Here is a 14,413-nt window from a genome sequence, read left to right on the forward strand (position 1 = left end):
GCCATCATATACCCCCACCCTTACCCTCACTCCCAAAACTCCACCACCTCCCACACACCCCACCATCACAACCCACTCATCCCATTGCAAAGCCCTGCATGCCATACCAATGCATGGACACCACTCACAGACCTGCATGAATACCTATTACTAAAGCATGCACACTAGAGAAAATCAGCTAGCCCACCACATAACAACTCACACAAGGTAAAGCTGCCACGGCAAATACAACCAAAGAGGGCAACCCACCCATGCACAATATGTCACACACAGAAACAATAGCACTGCATTTACATCCCCACAGGTATTCCAACCAGTGTCACTGGGGAAGAGATGCCAGCACTATCCAGTCCCCCACAGAAGAGGCCCACAGTGATGACAGCGAATCTGCTCGCCTGGATCTGGATGCCCAACCCGGCCCATCAGGGACCTCCGGACAGTCGGTTACCCAGGCACAGTCACACCACCACAGAGCCTCCCCCGTCAGGAAACACAACCACAGCACCCACCCAGCATGCCCATACCTCTCTCCCCAGGACACGTCAATCAGCAGTGTGTCCACCACTACAGGGACCCAAGGGCAGACCTCAAATCCAAGACAATTAGGGAACTGGGGTCAGTGGCAGTGGGCACATGGTTCAGGGGACAGAAGCACAGGACAACAGGGAAGCTGGGAGGACTGCTGTGCGCCAGGGGGAGGACAGGCCCAGGGAACCGACTCTCCAGGAGGCACTCACTGAGATCCTGAGAGCATACCAACATTCCCAGGATATGCTGGACCAAGTCCTGGACAATGTGCAGGAGAACAGGCGGCTGCAGGAGGGATAGTACCAGGGGATCAGGAAGGACTTGAAGGCCATTAACACCACCCTGGTCCCCATTGCTGGGGTGCTGGCAGACATGGCCAACATTATGAGGGAGGCAGTCATCCAACAGCGGGCCCCTGCCACTAGCCAGACTACAGAACAGCCCTCCACCTCCGCTGATGCTAGTGGACAGGAGGCCCCGCCACAGGACCAACAGGCCACCAGCACTCTTCCCCCTGTAGAAGGAGAACCACCCTGCAAACGTTCCCTGCAATCCAGGCAGAAGCCAGAGACTGTTGCCAAGACCCCTGCCAGGAAATGAGACTCTCCTGATTGTCACCCTGGTGTCCCACTCTGTCACCCTGTCCACCTTGAACTGCCATTGCTCCCCTTCCTATGCCCCCTTGGACAATGCACCTGTGCTACTAATAGACTGGAACTATACCCTGGACTTTCCTCCATCATCACCCCATCCCATTGCACTTGCCCCTCCTTTACCTAGCACTTCAATAAACACACTTAGAAAAAATACAAGTATGGAGTATGTCAAATGATTTAAGTATGTATTCGTATAACAAGGTTTAAACTTTGCAATACAACTGTACATTAATGTTTACATAGGAAAGACCTGTAGTTGGCTGCAGTGAACACACCAGGAGCGATAGTGGGGCACCAACATCAGCAGAAGGAGTTGCCAAACGGTACGTTGAGTGGGCGTAGAAGTGGGAAATAACAGCCTGCCAGTGACAATGTGAAACAAAAAAAATGACAATGAAATGTAAAGTTACACTGTCTTAACTGTGTGTCATTGGAAATATTGTCTAATCATTGCAGTTCTGTTGTCCTCATCCTCTGCCTCCTCATCTTAACTGTCCACAGGGTCCACTGCCACCACACGGCCATCTCCACCTGGGGGCCACTACACCCTCATCCACTACCGCCATCACCAGCACACCTATCAGAACACACACCTCACTGGCAGACACCACCCCAACAGCCATGCACACTTCCCCTGTGTCCTCTCCCACTGTGTCTGTGCCCCCTCCTCCCAAAGTGCACAAACACAAGCACTCAGACACCCAACAGCCACCCACCTCACAACAGCATCCAGCCCATGCACCTGCACCCAAACACAGCAGACTGACACCTCCTACAACCACTCCCTCTTCCTCCACTCCTAAACCTTCTCCCTCTTCCCACCCCAGTGTCCCTAAAAAGCTTTTCCTCTCCACCCTTGACCTTATACCTACCCCTCCCCCCATCCTCCACGTCTGGCCAGGGTGGGTAAAACCCAGGCAAGTACCTCAGCCACCCAGTGCAGGGGCCCCAGTGGTGTCCACAGCAATTCGTAGTGGGAAAGGATCCCGGGCACCAGGCAGCCACACGGAAAGGGTGCCTGCCCCAAGTGCTGCCAGGAAGGTCAAGGTGCCCTCCCCAGCTGTTGCCTTTAAAGCCAAGGTGCCCCCTCCCCCCCCCCCCAGCTGCTGCCAGGAAGGACAGGGAGCAATCCCCAGCTGCAGCCAGGAAGGGCAAGGAGCAGTCCCCAGCTGCTGCCAGGAAGGGCTAGGGGCCTGGTGCTGGGACTCAGTCGGAGCCCCCACCACCAACCATGGTGGTGCAGCCATCTGAGGCTGCAGGGGATGGGCTGGAGCTCCCCCCACCATCACCACCAGCAGCACCAGCACCACCAGCAGTGGGCAGCCATCCGAGGCTGCCAGGGGTGGGCTGGAGCCTCCCACCACCACTAGCAGCACCAGCACCAGCACCAGCGGGCAGCCATCTGAGGCTGCAGGAGATGGGCTGGAGCCTCCCCGCACCACCAGCAGCAGCACCAGTGGGCAGATGTCTGAGGCTGCAGGGGATAGCTTGGAGCTCCCCACCCCCCGCCACCACCACCAACAGTAGGCAGCCATCCGAGGCTGCAGGGGATGGGCTGGAGCCTCCCCCCTCCACCGCCAGCAGTAGCAGCACCACCACCAGCAGTGGGCAGCTGTCCGAGGCTGCAGGGGATGGGCTTGAGCCTTCGCCCACCACCAGTGGCAGCATCAGCAGCACCACAGCTGAGCAGCCATCACCGCCGGCGGACAGTGTGTAGTACTGCATCCATGGGCTGCTGTGTGGCATGCCCCCTGCAAATCCTGTGGGTATGACACCGACCTGAGAGACTGTGACCTTGCACTCACCAAGATCTGCATCACAGGGCTCGATGCCCCCTCCAGAACCAGTGGGGAAGCCACTGACTCACCCCATCCTCCCCAGGATGAAGATCACAGGGCACGATGACCCCTCCAGAACCAGTGGGGAAGCCATCCACTCACCCCATCCTCCCCAGGATAAAGATCACAGGGCAATATGCCCCCTCCAGAACCAGTGGGAAAGTCATCCACTTGAGAGACTGTGGCCTTGCACTCCCCAGGACCAAGCAGTAGGCAAATCACCCACTTGAGAGACTGTGGCCTTGCACTCCCCAGGACCAAGTACAGGGCATGTTGCCCCCTCCAGGACCAGTGGTGGTGTTCCAGCTGCGGTGCCCACCGTTCCCCATCCCCCTGAGGTTCCTGCCTATGATGCCCCTGCAGTGTTTTCTCTGTATTGTTGCAGGAGTCAAGTGGGGCCTTGGACTTTGTAATGTGGCCCTGTGGCCCACACACATTGAGGACTGGGCAGTGTCCCTTGATTTGTACATATGTATATAGTTTTAGATTGGATGTTCGTATTTCTACTTTATTTATATTATTACACTCACTTTCATATATTCCTGTGGTCCTTGCATTATTCCTGAGGGGTACGTGGTATATATATTATGTTACTGCATCTGCTTGTGTGTATGGTGTTGGGGGTGTTGCATGTGTGTCAATCTCTTTTTCCTCCCCCCTTCCCCTGTGTGCTAGGCGGCTGTACTCACCGTGGTCGTCTTCGCCGTCGTTGGTGTTCGTGGTGGAGCAGGGCGCAGAAAATCATGGGGAAGATTTGCAGTTCAGGCTTCATGGCAGCGTGGTTCTTCTCTGCGTCTCCAATGGTGAGTCGTTTCCCTTCTGTGCAGTGTTACCACCAAGCTTTTGATGTCGTTGGTACCGCCCCGGAAAAGGTGGCTGATTGGGCTGTCATAATACAGTGGGCGAAACATTGTCTTTCGCCTGGCTGTAGGCGGCTACCGCCGTGGTGCCTGTTGATTCCGCCCTGGCGGTCGGTGTGGTAAAGTGGCGGTCTGTCTGAGCTCTTTCCGCCATGGTCATAATTTGGCGGAATTTACCGCCACTTTATTACCATCCGCCAGGGTTGTAATGAGGGCCTTAGCTCCTTTGACTCTTTTATATTGCATTCATCCAAACAGCCGTGAAGGCAGGCTAGCAATCCTGGTGGAATCACATAGATTGTTCCAGCATGTTACAAAGCAATCTGTTAAACCTGTGCTACACTGAATCTAATCTGTTTTCTGAATATCAGCAATATGAGTTGGTGCTGCATTGCCAATTGTTATGACAAAAAAAACTTATGAGACTGTCCAAGGAATTTGTTTTTCAAATTAAATATTTTTGTGAAGGCGAGCAAAGTCTGTTAGCTTCTACTTCAGGAAACGTTTTCCATGTATTTATCTTTTGAGTTGCTGACCCCCACCCTGATCTGCAGCCTCAGTGGAGCCCATCTTCCACAATGAAGAATGTATGTTTTGGCCCTCGAGGAAATATTTATGAGTATCCCTGAAGTAGGAGATATTGAGTTACTAGAATATCGTTAACATTTTGAGTACAAAAATATTGACAGGTTAGGTAGGTTTAATATGCTTAACTCTACACATACTTCTATCATTACAACATATACATATTTTCATGGTACATAGATTTGAAGTTAAGAATAGTAAATCCATACTTAACTATATGCACTTACCTCTGGGATATTTTGTCCCTTGATATTTTGGCTATGATATTCTGGTAACTCCATCTTCCCAACTCGATATGCCAGAATGCAACCAAAAGGAGGTCTACGAGACCTGGGGCAGGGGTAGCTAGCTGCAGCCCAGAGAAAAATCTCCACAGGCAGACCGGCTGCTTTCAGACTCGGTGCCTCCGTGTGGGCACTCACATCATTTCTTGTGACAGATAATTGGAGGATTGTGGACCGTAGGTGGTTGGGTCTCCCTTGAACTACATAGCACAACTCAGACCAAAAGCACCTCAGTGACATGGGGTCAAGAAGAATCACAATCATGGCTGATTTACAAAACCAATAAGCACCTTTGAAGGCTAGTAATATATCAATGGCACTACTGCATGCAGTTGCTTCCTCCACTTTGACTACTGCTGCAAAAGGTGGGGTTTGGGTTGGGTTTGGGTTGTTTGGCTTTGTTTATATGGTAGGCTTGTGTTTAGGTCTAAGAAAGCTCCCTGAGAGATATACTCAATCCCCACTGGAGTGAGTAGCAGTTGGCCTCATTGCACCTGTGTTCACGCAACTATGCCTTTACCAAACGGAAGCTTGCCAGTGCACAGATTTCAAGGGCAGCGACAGCAACACTGTCAGCTGGGGTAGGGCCTAGTTAGTGCGGCCGTTCCTAATGGGACAGGTATGATCACATGTCACTTGAAGTGGCACAGACCCTCAGAAATGGCCCCACCTAGACTGCTACAGGTTTAATGCAAGAATGCAACATTGTGGAGAGATCCAACTTTGTGGCAATTTATGATCTACTAACAACCTAGCCTTCCTCTTATTGGAGGGCAGAGAGTAAACTCATCTGGATGTTGTAAGAAATCTGCCCACAATTGTTTTCAGGGAGCAGTTTGTCCCTTACTATATCTGTAAGATATCTTACCTAGGCAATTAGTTTACACCAATAAAGGCTGATTGCTCCAAACTGCAATTACCCTTTTGATAACTGTGTACAGTTGTGTTGCCTTGACTTTTATGTGCTGTATTACATTGTGTATTGAAAGTAAAGTACTTTTTCTTTTAAGTAGATATGCTAGCTGGACAATTAATTATTGATTGTTATTGGCTGCCTTACTTTTGGGACGTGAATGTTCCTTTCAGGGTATTGGGCATGTGCCCGTACCCTAGTGCTTAACTGCATGTGAAATCAGTGTTCTGTTGTTTTGTTTGGCCCTGTAACAGTGCTAATTGAGCATGTGTGCAGATGCCTAGACCATGGTAATGCGAGGTCCAGTGCCTGTTCGATGACATTGAAGGGTGCACCAAGCAGGCATTCATAGCTGACAAAGGACCACTGTCCATGCCCTCTATTAGACACATAAAGCTGGGGTGGTCGCATACAAAGTTTAATGAACCATTGGTTAATCGACGTTTTATCTATATCATAGTAGAGTGTGATCTACTGATCCCACTCCGCTAGAGCTCTGCTTTAGCATGAGCCCCAGACTCTTGCTCTGCATTTCATGTACATGGTGAGTATGTATATATGCAGTGGATGTGTAGTGCATGTGTAGCAGTATAGTGAATTTGAGTACTGGGACCAGTGGGATAGACTTTGGATAGCCCCTCGTGAATGGAGGATAGGTTCTGTTTCCCAGACATTGGAAGTGTATTGACTGCATTATTGTGACTGAAGATTGAAGATCCAGAATCTGAAATGAGGGAGGATGAGGACAAGGGCTACCCTTACGTTAAAGTGAGGAAGGAAGGAGACACATCTACCTTTAGAAGTTCACTGAGGACCTTTTAAGCAAAATGGCTTCTGAGTAGTTCTTTGGTTGCACTGCCAGTTTGTTGGTGGTAGCAGTATGGCAGCTGTGCCATAGCCAGCCTGCAGTACTGGTTGAGAGATCATCTAAATTTGGAATATGCCCAGTATTTTGGATCAGACAAATGGATGACTGATATTAGTCAAATAAAAAAAGCCAATGGGAATGCCTTTGCGTATGGGCTGTGAAATCCACAAGTGGTTATCAACCTTATTTTGTAACACAACTTGAGTCTCCTAAAATAAGCCCCAGGGTTCCAATGTAGGATGTTATTCAAAAATAAACAAAAATCTTAGGAGAGAGATTTTGAATTGAGCTCTCGTTCCCTTGATGGACAGATGTAGCTTTCTCCAGTGCAATATATCCATCCGTCCAAGAGTTCTGCAAATTCAAGCTTAAGGAACTACATTAATTGTTCCCTAGTCCAGGTTCTTCCACAACTGTATCCCTTCTTGTTCACAGTAAGACAGAAATCTGCATATGATCTAGTGGACCAGTGCTGCAGTAATAGGAAGGAATTATTCCATTTAGTACAAAATCTTGAATGTAATCAAGGTCCCAAATTACATACAGCACTCTATAGACTGAAGAGCAGAGATGCAGAATGAACTGCAGTATATCATCAGCATAGAGTGAAATGCAGTCCTCGCGGTCATCACACAAGCTGAAACTCCTGATAAAGAGTTCATTTAATCAAGAGCTCACATCTCATATAACATGTCGAAGTTTTAAAGCAAGAGCAGCAGGGGCTTGCATCTTGTTCCCCTTCCCTCATCTCAAAATCACAGAACGATTTATTATCCCATGCATTATAGTGTGTTTTCCATTATGTAGAATTGACCACAAAATACATTTCAGTCAAAATGTATTTTATGCATGACCCCAAAAAGAAATAATGTGCCTTTCAGTTGAACGCTTTCTCACCCTCAAGAGACCATACTACTAAGAGCCCATTATTTGTGTGCGTCCTATCCTGGCAAACATATAGGTACTGCAGTTTCAGGCATCTGGATTAATGAAGCATTAGAGATGTAGTGGACATCCACAACCCGTTTGTTCTATCTCCCTTCTAAATTGAGAAGGAGTATGTGGTTCTGGAGCCACAGACAGCCAGTGTGATTTCCCTACGGGGGTTTCAGGGACCTGCTCACTAAAAAGGTAAACACTGGCCATGCCAGAATCCTACTTGCTGTCCCCTACAATTATCTGAGAAGAGTGAATTGTGGCACTGCTATGTTCCCCTGTCTCTGCCAATGATAGCACTTTGAATTACAATAGTGACAATGTACCATTTCAGAAAAAACGTTGTTGGCAATACATTAAACTATTCTAGATTAAGAGACTCTAATCGCACCATAATCTCAAAAGAGTGAAAGTAAGGGTAATAGTTTTCCTGAGCCTCAACACATTGGACACTTAGTTTTGACAGGATTGCAGGAGCAGTAACCCATAGGAAATAAACCATTGGTCTCCCACACATCCACCAGAACAGGGTTTGCACAATGCACCCCAGGATTTCTCCAGAGAGCAGATCCATGTACAGTGCACTACTGCCTTGTGGATAGATTTACGCTATAGAAATGCCATGTAGTTACATACATACAGAGCAGCATAAGAGAAGTTGTGGGGAGCAAATGTCTGATCAAGGAGCTTCATTAATCCTCCAGTAGGTTGGGATTCCATTGGGAGTGTTATATTCTTAATATCAGGGCCAGGCTGGGCAATGTGTTAGAAGAATGCTTACAGCCCTGCACACCACTGTTCCCAGATCTTCCTCCCATAAAAGTTTTTTGACTTGTGTGTGAAAGTTTGAGTGAGTCCCAGGAGGCCTATCTACCCCTCTGGCAACAGGACTCAATCTGCCAGTCAGCAACAGTTACCTCCACGTGAGGTATTCCTGCCCCACCAGTTAACTTCCAGCTGTAGTCCACAGGGATTCCACTGGCCCATGTCTGAAAGACTGTTATCCACCAATACAGGCATGCCTCCAGTGTAAGTCTCTGTGGAGACAGTTGCAATGGGCCTCTTCTTCTACCTCATGATTAGGAGTGCATCACAAGGAAGCTAGTTGTGTCTCAACCAGCCTCTCCCGTGTTCATGATCCCACACGTGTAGTGTTGTCATGGTACCTCCAAAATGGCAAAATGATACATGGAGAAGCAGGAGTGACGTGGGCTTCCAGTCTGCTTTCCCTATTTCAATCCAGGCAGCCTGATCAGCCATGCCGCCTTGTTCTTCAGTGGGCAAGTTACACAAGTTGCCAATTAGGGCCTTACGAGGAGACAAACTTATCTCAGGGGTTGGAGCGCTTCTCAACTTAAAGAAAGTACTCTCACTCCACAGGACTCAGGGAAAATGAAAAAGAAAGTAAGAAAAGGGAGCTAGAAATTGAAAAGAGTCAGAACCAAGAAGAAGAAACAGGGTAGATAGAGGAAATACTATTTTGCTTTGTCCAACACGAAAAGAATGCTACCCAGGAAGAGGGAAGAGACAGATAAGGTGGGGTCAAGGAAGAATGTGCTGGGAAGAGGTGAGGGTTCCCAAAAGCCATATGACCATGACAGCATGAACCAGAACCACAATTTGTGGAAGACTGTGAGCATCGCACAACACCAGGGACACAACTGGAAGCCTTGGGAGGCAAAAGCCAACCCTGCAAGGGTCAAGACCTGTACTTCGCTCCCACCATATTTCAGGAAGGATAAGGGGACTGGTCAGGCAACCTGGTGTGCAAGCATGTAAAAGAAGTTGATGGAGGAATCTAAAGGATGAGACCAAAAAGGAGCAGTCCAGAAGGACGTTCATTTTACTGGAGGGAATGTTGAACTCCCCAAAGGGAACATTTATTTTAAAGAAACACTATGGGTAAAAGAAATGGTTATTCCTGAAGTAAGGAGAAGTCTATTTATTACAAACGAACGTTATAAACCTTAGGAAGAGGCATGGGTGAATGTCAAGAAAGAAAGGTTCATTACAGGCACAAGGAAGCCGTACCGGCAAAGAGAGCAAATAAAATTAGCTATCTCCAAGACAGGAAAGTAGATGGTGTTGGAGATTACAAAAACACAACAGGCTGAACAGGAAGAAATTCGAACCAGACAGAGAGGAATAGAACACAAAAGGGGAAAGAAAGGAAGAGACAGGGATCGAGAGCTAACTAACTGACCTATATTTCTTGTTCTTCCATGGGTGGGAGTCTCAGCAACTGGTCTCCCCGACAAGACCTAGGAAGAGGGAGAAGATGAGAGTTACGGTCCTAAAACCAATATAAAGGAGAACACCTGAAAGACTACAGCCACAAGCCAGAACTGTAAAAGAGAATTCTAAACCCTGAAGCAATTTCTTTTATTTTTATTTTGGCTTTGCACTGCCTTTGATAATCCTGCCTGCCAAAAGTACAGCCTACAGAAAACAGCACTAAACAAAACTACTAAAGTAGGCCCTCTGGCCTAACTGTTATGGGGATCAAATGTCAGAAGTGGGTTCTCCCAAGTCTTTATGACTGCAAAAATGGAAGTTGTAGTTCACCAGTTGGTGGATGGCCAGCAAATGCTAGAGTGCCCTGAACAAGACTGTGCCCCCTACAGTTAAAAATCAAGGAAGTCTCCTACTACAAGTCTCAGTCAAGTCTACTTAACCACTACTCTGTCACAAACCAGGTGTCTTACTCAACAGGTGCCTGCTATCACACTCTAAAGTTCACATCAGTAGAGTATCCAGAAGCTTTCTTCACAAACTTTTGAGAGGGCAGCCCAACCCAACAACTGGCCCCAACGATTGCTGGGGTTATTATGTGAAATCTTTGGAGAAACCCAACCTGCTTATCACTCTGCTGATCTGGCTGGCACCACTCCTTATCAAGAAATTATAAGTGCTATTCGCGAGACTGGGAGTAGATGATGAAACTTATTGACTAAAGTTTAGACAGGAATGAGGTATCTCTACAGATACTCCCAGAAGTCTTTTTTTTTAAAAGACTCCACAAACCACTTGTTAAAGCCACATTAGTCAATCAATGAAGAGATCACAAAGAAAATATACCTGAAACAATTTTTGGAAGATTTACTACAGACAGACAGACAGACAGACAGACAGACAGACACACACTCACACTCACACTCACACTCACACTCACATACTCTCACACACACTCTCTCTCTCTTACTTTTTTCTGTCCTAACTCCATCCACTTAAGGGTCTACATTGCTGAAAACCACAAGATCACAATCCTGTACTCCTGAGATTCGAATGTGGTGGTTCTATACTGCCATTTCCTACCTAGCGACTCCAACCCACGGCCCTAGAAGGCCGTTTCTTTAGAATAAGACATTAGCAACTGCTTTGTAGAGAATGGAGCGTTCAACTCCTCCTGGCTTACTGAGTGGGATTCATTTTAAACAGTATTCAGAGTCCAATGCATATGAGCAGTGCTGGGGGTGCGTAAGTCCGTCTTAGCTGACCTGAAGCAGAATGAATACTCTCCAATGAACTTGGAGAAGGTATGCCAAACTGATTGTGTGGCACAGGATGTGTTACTTATCGTCAGGGACAGACATGCCCACCTGTTGGTTTATAGATTATGAAGCCCACAGAACAAAAACACATACAGAGGGGGATAAATCTTGAAGACTATTAGCCTGGTTGATAAAACAGGATGCAGACAGGATTTCTATCCCTGTGATCCGTCTTTCCTCAGACACAATAGTATATTCACAATCGACTATACACGCTGACTTACTTCTATTACTGTATATTATATAGCTCTAATCCTACCCCGACAAATGATCACATAAGTGTTCCTTGATGATGTAACCCTGGTGCCCCTCCCAGCTGATCGAGTTCACATGATGGGCAGCCTAGTTATAGAATAGGAGATCAGAGGTGATATCTGGGACTTTGCCACGTGGAAATCCCTGGACCTTGATAGCCTTCCAATAGAATTTTATAGTATATATATGCATATCTTCTCATACCGAAACTGACTGAAGTATATAACTTGGCTGTTTGTGAAGGTTCTTTGCCCAACTCGATTCAGGAGGCCAGACTGGTTTCACTCTCCAAGCCTGGTCATGACCTCCTTGATGTCTCATCCTACAAACGACTCCTACTGACCTTTGGCCTTCGTTAACACTGATTATAAGGTCTCAAGCAAAATGCTAGCAAATTGACTCTAATCAGTGATCTTGTATCTGGGTCATCCAGATGTCTCTCAACATGATCAGAAAAATCACAATAATTTTTATATCTTAAATGTGGGTTCTTGATTCTTTTGGATCGTCTCTCAACATCTGCTGCCTCCATCACCTGCTGGAAAAGGCTCTGCAGATATGGCCCCACACAGCATATGCAGTAATTGATATTGAAAAGGCATTAGATATGCTTGATTAAGGCTACATTTTTGTGGTGCTGAGCAGATTGAGATTGGTTGCTAGGTTCACCCGCCTGGTGCATCTATTATACTCTGACCCGATCAAGATTAAAACGGGGCAACTAGTTTCCAACTCTGTTTAGGGGGTACCCAGACACGGATTTCCTGTTTTTCCCTTAATGTTTGCCTTGATGATGGGATCCCTGGCACTGCGTCTTCACCAGCTCGAATGGGACTGGGAAATCCCACTGGTAGTCGAGGCTACTGTGGTCTCATTATAGACAGATGATGTTTTTATTTACCTAGGGGAAGTTCGTAGGAGGATACAGGAGGTGACAGAGTCTCTCCATGTCTTTGAAAAGGCTTCAGGCCTCGGGGTAAATGCTGCTAAATCTTGCCTTTTCCCCTTGCATCCTACGTGCCCTGCACAACATACTGTTGTTGATGGACATCACATCCATTGGGAGACTGCAACCTTCTGATACCTCACTCCAACGAGGACCTGTTTGATGGTACCTTGTGGTGCTCTGTCTCCTCCCCCAGGGCCCAAATACCCTTTTGGGAATTGCCACCCCTGCCTGTTCTGTACAGGGTTGCCCTTTCCCAAATGGGGATACTGCAATGGCTTCTTCATTATTTCTCTAACCTGCCTCTCCACGTGCTCAGATCCCTTGTTTGCATTTTAGATGGTATATCAGGGCACTTAATGTGGAATTCTGTCTGGTGTCAGGTGACATTTTCCACACTCAAGCTCCCCAAAGACCTAGGGGAACTAGGTGTCCCTGACTGTTAATATTACTACCTGGTAGCAAGTCTGTATTAGCTGGCCTGTTGGCCAGCTTCCAAGAGGTTGGGGCCCGCAACAATAGGCTAGTGCTAGACATCATTTGCAAATCATTCATCCCTAGAGCCACCATACCTCTTTTGTGAAACAGGCTGCTCCACATGATGCTTCTCAGCAACCAAAGAGCATTGCCCCTTACACCTACAGTGATGCCCTAATCTCCAGCCTTCCCTCTGGGACTCCTCTGCTGCTTTGAAGGGAGCTCTGCATCAGGACTGTACTACCTGAGGAGTTTGTACAGGATTGACTGCCTCGGCAACCTCTTCCGTGCTAGAGCACTTATCTCATTTGACACATTGACTGAGCAAAATAACCTATCTGTGTGCCAGTTCTTGACAAACCACTTACTCCTAATTGCACCGCAAACTATATGGTACATTACTGACACAGTGCCACCGACTAACCCACTTGCGTGCATACTTGAGTCTGGTACAAAATTGCATGGCTAGTCAGAGCTATCCCTTACCATACAGGAGCCTCATTATTGAACATCTGGCCTAAGGGGAATCCAGATCTTGGTTGCCCCCACACCCAAAAAAGAATGGAAAAGAGCCCTCGCTATCCCATACAAAATGTCTTGGAACATTTGGTTCCAGTACATCCAGTTCAATATACTTCATAGAGTGTACCAGACACAAGCATGACATCACAAAATCGATGGCCAGCGTGGTCTTTATCCCGATGCAGGCTTCACCCACATGTTCTGAACCTGTCCTGTTTTCTCATCCTGCTGGAGTGCAGTTTGCTACATATTGTTCTTCAGGACATATTTATCTCGGAGGGCTGCCTCCTTAGCTTCTTCAAGCGCCGATGACTGTTCAAGGTGTCCAGCAGGTTTACAGACCTTGCTTTAGCATTGGCTTAGATGCTCCATAAACATGAACTGGAATTACCCTTCCCTGATTCAAATCCCCTGCTGGTGTGCGGTCATCCTCCAGTGGACAGAGACTGAGGTTTGGTCCACTGTGCAGGGAGGAGTCTAGAGGACTCGCAGGCACCCTATTGCTGATTTATGGGACAAACTGACAGTTGCCTTCCAGGGCCACCCCAAAGATGCAGCCCCTTTGATTGCCTTTCAAGACCACACCAAAGATGTGGTCACTAGGCCATTTTGAGTGCCAGGTCAGCAAAGGGAAGAGGTTACCTGTTGTTTACCCTACCCCTGCGTATTACCTTGAACTTTGACTGTTACGTCCCCCTTGTTAGGGGTCTCATACTCGAGGCATCCAGGCACATTAAATCAAGTATTTATTTATAAATACTGGGGCGGGCGGGGGAGGTAGTGGTAGCGAGAGATTACCTATTTATAGACGTTTGCTTGCTTTCCTCCATCTTGTTTGCTTTTACATTTGCTCACTCCTCTGCAAGAAATTATCCATGATGGATACGGTGATACCATTACTTTGGGCTATAAGGATGTTCGGTGAGCTCAAACGAAGTTACATCATACAAGACCACATGTTTTACAAATGAATACACTGCTAAAACGTAAACTATCATCATGCATCATGTATATAAATGTACATCATTGTAAACTGCTTGAAATAAAAATAATCAAAATAAAATACATTTTCTAGGGCACAAACCATTAAAACCAGAGCAGAAGGATCTGATGTGAAAGAACCAAACTACCTTTACAACTGACTGCCTACAGAACGAAGGCGAGCAAATAAACCTCCACAGTTGTCAGGGGGAA

At 47.2% G+C, this 14,413-nt stretch overlaps 1 protein-coding gene and 1 long non-coding RNA gene across 4 annotated transcripts in view; one reads left to right on the forward strand and one right to left on the reverse strand.

Annotated features, from left to right (window-relative positions):
* APOO (apolipoprotein O) overlaps positions 1-14,413 on the forward strand; it is a 769,977-nt gene that overhangs the window by 251,424 nt on the left and 504,140 nt on the right. The gene's annotated exons all lie outside the window — the stretch shown is intronic.
* LOC138250227 (uncharacterized) overlaps positions 1-14,413 on the reverse strand; it is a 155,759-nt gene that overhangs the window by 64,687 nt on the left and 76,659 nt on the right. Inside the window, exon 4 of one of the 2 annotated variants that reach the window (XR_011194913.1) lies at positions 9,672-9,729. The exons of the other annotated variant lie outside the window; for it this stretch is intronic. This is a non-coding gene — a long non-coding RNA (uncharacterized lncRNA). The remainder of the gene's footprint in view (positions 1-9,671; positions 9,730-14,413) is intronic. 2 annotated transcript variants of the gene reach the window in all.

The sequence above is a fragment of the Pleurodeles waltl genome, chromosome 8 (genome assembly GCF_031143425.1).
Source record: "Pleurodeles waltl isolate 20211129_DDA chromosome 8, aPleWal1.hap1.20221129, whole genome shotgun sequence".
In the NCBI taxonomy this organism is placed as follows: Eukaryota; Metazoa; Chordata; class Amphibia; order Caudata; family Salamandridae; genus Pleurodeles; species Pleurodeles waltl.